Raw genomic sequence first — 6,955 nt, 5'->3', positions numbered from 1 at the left:
ACTGTCCATATTTACAGAGATACAGTGTAATCTCTGAGTCCAATATACAGAGAAAGGAGGGAAAAAAGCTAGAATTCTATGCAATACTACACAGGGGCCTAGCAACCTCCAGCTCCCAGCAGAGCTAAGGGAGCGGAGGTTTTCCTTTTTTCCCACAGAGCACGGTGGTGTTGATTCCATTAAGTTTTTCTTGAGACAGGAAGGGATAAAAATGAATTTGGAACAGAAAGGGGCAAAGATTCTTTTCCCACTGTATTCTGCTCAAGGTACACCCTCCCCCCAAAGAAGGTGAGAACCATGGTGTAAAGATGGTCTAAAGGAGAGAAAAGAGACCTCAAAAACAGGGCGACTGAGCACAAGGGGCGGGGGAAGGAAAAGAATAAATAGACTGCAACTTGCTCCCAGGGACTGGAGAAAATTTAAAAAGGTTGGGACCCATCAGTGTTCATTAGTCATCTTCTCCTTCATCTTCCTCTCCTTCTTCCCCCTCATCATCATCATCATCATCTTCTTCCCCTTCCCCTTCTTCATCATCTATGTCAGGAACCAAGTAGTACTGTAATGGATTTGGCCAAATGTCATCTTTGATGACTTCTCCTAACTCATCTGCACCTGCATCAGAATGGTCAGTAACCAGGTAAAGAAGCTTTCTGGTTCCTCATGCTGCCTCTTCCTGCTGGCTTTATTCTGTGTTTGACTTGAATGTTTCATCAAATCCTTTCCAGATTTCCATTTGATTTCAGTGAACTTTGAAGATGGATCACCACTCTCATTCAGATGAAACTCTTTGGAGCAAACTTTATTTTCAAAGTAAGGATTTTCATCAAAATAAAAATCTATTCTGTAACCTGATTTAATATCTTCAAATTCTGTCACTTCAACTCTTGTCAAATAATACAGCACCTCTTCATCCTCTTCCCCAAGCAGTGCAGACACTTGTGGATGGTTGACAAATGTTGTTACCCCAAAATGTGGGATTTTGGCAATCAATTCTGACCTCTTCTGAAAAAATGGTTGACAGAGTTGTTATATTTCTGTTCTACTTTCAAAATCTCCTCACTGGCTCATTTATTAAGTCTGTCTATTTCATTTTATACTTCATCAATATGTTCAATCGCGTCTTGCTGTTCTTTTTCTCCTTTTGGCACATCCTAAGGGTCGGCTTCTTCTCTGGCTTGGGGGCTGGAGGCAGTTTTGGTTTCTTCATTTGAGGTGGGAGAGAGGGACTGACGTTTGGGGGCTATGCTGTGAGGAAAGTCCGAGGATCTGAATGCTGGGAAGTCACTGGGCTCAAAGGCACGCTGAGCACTATTCTATGGCATTTCTATACACCAATAGTGAACTTACAGAAAGAGAGATTTAAAAAAATCCCATTTACTATTGCACACAAAAAAATTAAGATACCTAGGAATAAACTTAACTAAGGAGGTAAAAGAACTCTACTCATAAAACTACAGAATGTTGAAAGAAGAGATAAAGAGATAAAGGAAGACATAAACAGATGGGAGAACATACCATGTTCATGGATTGGTAGAATCAACATCATTAAAATGTCCATACTACCCAAAGCAATCTGTAGATTCAATGCACTCCCCATTAAAATACCAACAGTATATTTCAAAGACCTAGAACAAACGCTCCAAAAATTTATCTGGAATAAAAAAAGATCCCAAATAGCTGTGGCAATCCTGAGAAAGAAGAACAAAGTAGGTGGGATCTCAATACCAGATATCAAGCTGTATTACAAAGCCACTGTTCTCAAAACTGCCTGGTACTGGCACAAGAACAGACATATCAATTAATGGAATAGAATAGAGAACCCAGAAATTGACCCAAACCACTATGCCTAATTAATATTTGACAAAGGAGGCAAGAGCAAACAATGAAGTCAAGAAAGTCTCTTCAATAAATGCTGTTGGGAAAATTAAACAGATACATGAAAAAAAAATGAAACTAGATCACCAACTTACACCATACACAAAAATAAACTGAAAATGGATAAAGGACTTAAATGGGAGACTGGAAACTATAAAAATCTTAGAAGAACCCATAGGCAGAAAAATTTCAGACATGTGCCAAAGCAATATTTTCACCGATACAACTCCTAGGGCAATGGAAACTAAAGAGAAAATAAACAAATGGGACTACATCAAAATAAAAAGCTTCTGCACAGCAAAGGAAACCATCAACAAAACAAGAAGAAAGCCCACTGCATGGAAGAACATATTCGCCAATGTTATCTCTGAAAAGCGTTTAATCTCCAACATTTACAGGGAACTCATACAACTTAACAAAAGGAAGATAAACAACCCAATCAAAAAATGGGCACAGGACCTAAATAGATACTTTTTGAAAGAGAACATAAGGAAGACCAAGGGACATATGAAAACATGCTCAAAGTCACTATTATCTGAGAGATGCAAATCAAAACAACAATGTGGTACCATCTCATACCTGTCAGAATGGCTATCAAAAAATCAACAAATCAACAAATGACAAGTGCTGGAGAGGGTGCGGAGAAAAAGAAACCCTTGTGCATTGCTGGTGGGAATGCAGACTGGTGCAGCCACAGTGGAAGACAGTGTGGAGTTTTCTCAAAAAAACTAAATATGGAACTCCCATTTGACCCAGTAATCCCACTTCTAGGAATATATCCCAAGAAACTAGAAACACTAATCAGAAAGGATGTATGCACCCCTATGTTCATAGTAGCACAATTTACAATAGCTAAGAATTGGAAACAGCCTAAATGCCCATCAGCAGATGAGTGGATTGAAAAACTGTGGTACATCTACACAATGGTACATCTACACTGCTGTAAAAAGGAACTCCTACCATTCACAACAGCATGGATGGTCCTGAAGAGCATTATGCTAAGCGAAATAAATCAGTTAGAGAAAGATAAATATCACATGATCTAACTCATTTGTGGAATATAATGAACAACATAAACTGATGAATAAAAATAGATCCAGAGACTTAAATGCATTGAACAGACCATCCAACCTCAGAGGGAAGGCAGGGGAGGGTGCGAGAGTGGGGTAAGAGATCAACCAAAGAACTTGTATGTATGCGTATAAGCATAACCAATGAACACAGACAGTAGGGAGTGAGGGCATGTGCTTGGTGGTGGGAGCAGCTGGGGAGAGTTCAATGGGGGAAAAAGAAGATATATGTAATACTTTAAACAATAAAGAATTTTTAAAAATTAGAGAAACTCCTGGTAAAGTTCTCTTCCTACATCAGTTTTTTTTCCAACTAAATCTTTTAGAAAGGAATGGGAGACAACTGTAGGGTCTTTCTCATTTTTATTTCTTAACGATGAGCTTAAAATCAGTATGTCCAATGCAAAATTTTGGTACTCTTCATTCCAACCTTTTAAACTTTATATATTTATTTCCTCTTGATACACATGAATTTAGTTTTGGGGTTTTGTCATTAATTGCTAAGGAATTTTAAGATAAAAATGCAAAGTCATTAACATCGAGAGATACAAGGACACTTTGGATTCCAAACTATCTTTATAGTAGGGGAGTAAGAGAAGCCTCACGTGTCACTTGCTTATTTTTTAAGCTATTACTCTTTTAACTCTAATCTTTGAATAATATATTTTTCTACAATATAAAATGACTTTTTAAATAAAATCAGCACAGTAACATTATCTATTTTACAATAAATCTGAAAGAAAAATTTGGAAAAGAATATTCTTACACCAAATGGAATAACTTGTTTTTTAACTTAAAATTATTTTGGTTAATTGCCTAAACACCTAAATCAGTGAATAAGAATTCTCAGCATCCAATCCATGAATATAGAATACAATATAATTTATTCTACTTTTTACCTCAAAGCCACAGAGATGACATCCATATAATTATAAAGCCTACTCTACATTTTCAAGTTCTCAATCCAAACATATAGATTAGAACAGGTGACTTTATTCCTGGAATCATTCATGGAAGGGCCAGATTCCTCATAAAAAGACAAAATACGTTTGATTGGGAGCCAGCCATTGCCATACTCACCCATCAACAGAATTATGGAAGTCAAGAGGCAATCTTTTTTCCTTTTTAAAATAGCAAAGGAACAAAAGAAGATTGGTTGACTGTTGAGTGGGCCCCATGTTAGAGTGCATAGCTCATCAGGATCAGGGCCAGCACCTGTGAGCAGTTATGTCATCTGCACTACAGCTTTTACCCCGGAAGGTATTTGAAAATACTTTACACTCAAAATATATAGTATCCATTCCTTGTCCGTGAGGTACCAAGTATAAATCTAAAGTGATAATGGGCTTCTTCAGTCCGAAGGCAGGACTTCTTTGCAGTAGAGTGTCTCCAGAGTTTCACAAAAATAAATAAAAGCAGCAGCTAACGTCTTTTCAGCTTCTTGACCTCTCTGCATTTCGTTGCTTCTTCCTCCTGTCTCATTCCCTCAAAGTCCTCTTGCATACCAGGTCTTAAACTCTTTGCTTCTTCCTTCTGCTGTTCTCTCCAACTACTCTCTATGTAACATAAGGCATAATCACTTTCATCTTTGTATTTTTTTCGGTCATAGCCAAAGAATGTGCTTGGATATTTTTTCCTGAGATTCTCCTTCATCTTCGATAAAATCTTCCATTTTGGAGTCATAGTCCTCATGTTCCTCCTCTTCACATTCTCAGGGTCTTTTGTAACCTCTAGGGAAGGGAAGCTTTTCAGGACCTTGGGCAGATCTGTAGCCAGCTAAGGAAGGCTTCATTCCATTCATCTGTCCATTGCTGGGCTGGGTAATGATATTCTTAGAAGATACTGTTTCTGAGACAAAAGTGCATTAGGGCTTATGGGGAGGATCTGAGCTACTAACTCTTCGCCCAGGTCCCAAGCTGCTCACTGGTCTTCTAGGGCCTGAACTGCTGATAGACCATCCAGCTGGAACTGAGCCACTTACTGATCCCCCAGGGCCATTGACTGACCTCCCGGGGGGGGGGGGGGCATTGAGCCACTCACTGGTCATCGGTCATGTGGACTGTGCACAGGCCACCCAGGGCCACCAGAACTGACCTCTGACTTCCCAGAACCACCTGAGCCACTGATGGGTCGTCCAGAGGCCCCTGTACTACTGACTGTCCTTCCAGGAGGATTTGAGTCACTAGCTGGCCTCTTGGTCCCACTGATTGATCGCTCAGGTCCTGAGCTGGGGCTGCCATTCTGGCACCTGGGCATGGAGCCAGAACTAACTGTAGGCCAAACACTCTCTGTGCTGGGCTGCTCAGGAGCTGGGCTGGAGCTGCCTGGCTGCCTGACACCTGGACTCTTAGCCTTATGTGGGATGACCACGGGTCCAGGTATGGAATGGCTAGGATGGGGAGGAGATTTTTGGCTTTGTGCTCAGTAACAGATTTCTGAGTCCTTTTAGCAGAAGCCTTTGGAACACTTGGTGAATAGGTGCTCGAGTGGGTCTTTCCAGGCCCATTGAAAACAGGCCTGTCATGGTCCTCCCGAAACGAGGGTTGGGAGCAGTTGCTAGATCCTACTTTGGGCCTCTCTCCTGGCATAGATTTGGATGAAAACAAACCTAAATGTTTCTTATTAGCTGTGCTGGGTCTATAATTCTGCTCAGCATGCGGAAGGGCAGTGCCCCTAGGAGAAGGATACTTGTCCCCAGAAACTCTGCTAGGTTTCGTGCCCATACTTTCTGTCTAAGAGGACACCTTTTTGGTCAGAGGCAGTCCTGCATCTGCCTCAGGTTCCTTTTTCATATGTCTTCCTTCCTTCCCTAAGTTCTTGTGCAGTCATAGGCCACTTTTCTGGTTTTTTTCACTACCTTGATTTCCACTGGTTCGTACTGCTTTTTCTCAGCCAGCCTGAGTAGGTCAGTGAAGTCATGATGGTGGGGCACTTTTAAGGGGGACCTTTGGTTTATTTTCAACTTTGGGAGGAGGTTCTTGCTCTTCTTCATACTCCTGCTCTGATGCTGCCTGATTGTGTTCTAAGAATTCTTCCTCTTCTTCCATCTCATACTCTTGGTCTGTTCCCTGACTAGTGTGGCTTTCCATTGCCTGTCTTTTCTTTGACTTTTCCTCAACGGGAATACCATTTAACCATGGAAATTGTCCTTTGTCCTCTTGGCCATAGCTCTTGCTTTCGTGTCATGTTTTAGCTCAATTCGATTTTTGAGTAGTTCTTCTTTTTCCTTTTCCTCTATGGCTTTTCTTCTGAGCTCCTCCTCTTTTCTTTAGAGAAAAGCTTGCACACTGCTGATTGGACACCCTTAACTTTTGGGTCTTTTTGGCAGGACCCACTGCCAAACTATACCTTTTCAGTGTGCTGTTGGTTCCTTGTCCTTTAGAAGCTATCATGAGAATTTCCCTGAAATCCATGTTGACCGAACTGGATAGAATGGGCCGCCTCTCAGAGAGGGATGAGAACGCATCTTACCCGGCGGCCAGCTGCAGCCAAATGAACTGGCTGGCCACCTCTTTCCTACCTCTACTCAGCACCACCACTTTTGGCGCTGTCCAAGGTGCTCTGCCCACCCCCTTCCTCAAACGGCTTATATCCTTACAGGTCCAACGCTGCGCTCCCACCTTTGAAACTTTAAATAAAAGTTTTACATCCACAGATAAATTAGTAGATTGTTCCACACTCATTGACATAATCATTCAGTTGATAATAAGTTACTTTAGTTTAATTGTTAAATCTTAGTTCAGCCTGGCTGGTGTGGCTCAGTGAATTGAGTATTCTCTCAGGCACCAAGAGGTCGCTGGTCCGATTCCTGGTCAGGGCACATGCCAGGGTTATGGGCTCAATCCCCAGAAGGGGGCATGCAGGAGGCTGCCAATTGAAGTGATAGCTCTACCTCATCGATGTTTTAGTCTCTCTCTCCCTTTCCCTTCCTCTCTCTCTGAAAATCAATATTACCATATATTTTTTAAAATCTTAGTTCAGAAAATGGTGATGGACACGTACTCCCAAAA

The 6,955-nt window shown here is 41.2% G+C and overlaps 2 pseudogenes; both read right to left on the bottom strand.

The window, feature by feature from the left end:
* Positions 1-442: 442 nt before the first annotated feature.
* On the bottom strand, positions 443-3,870 carry LOC139018532 (protein SET-like; annotated as a pseudogene).
* A 426-nt stretch (positions 3,871-4,296) lies between these two features.
* LOC139018341 (protein SPT2 homolog pseudogene) lies at positions 4,297-6,358 on the bottom strand (annotated as a pseudogene).
* Between the last annotated feature and the right edge of the window lie 597 nt (positions 6,359-6,955).

Source organism: Myotis yumanensis, unplaced genomic scaffold, assembly GCF_028538775.1.
Source record: "Myotis yumanensis isolate MYYU_CA2020_CCGP unplaced genomic scaffold, mMyoYum1.0.hap1 SCAF_10, whole genome shotgun sequence".
Classification (NCBI taxonomy): Eukaryota; Metazoa; Chordata; class Mammalia; order Chiroptera; family Vespertilionidae; genus Myotis; species Myotis yumanensis.
This window is presented reverse-complemented; position numbering and strand designations above follow the sequence as displayed.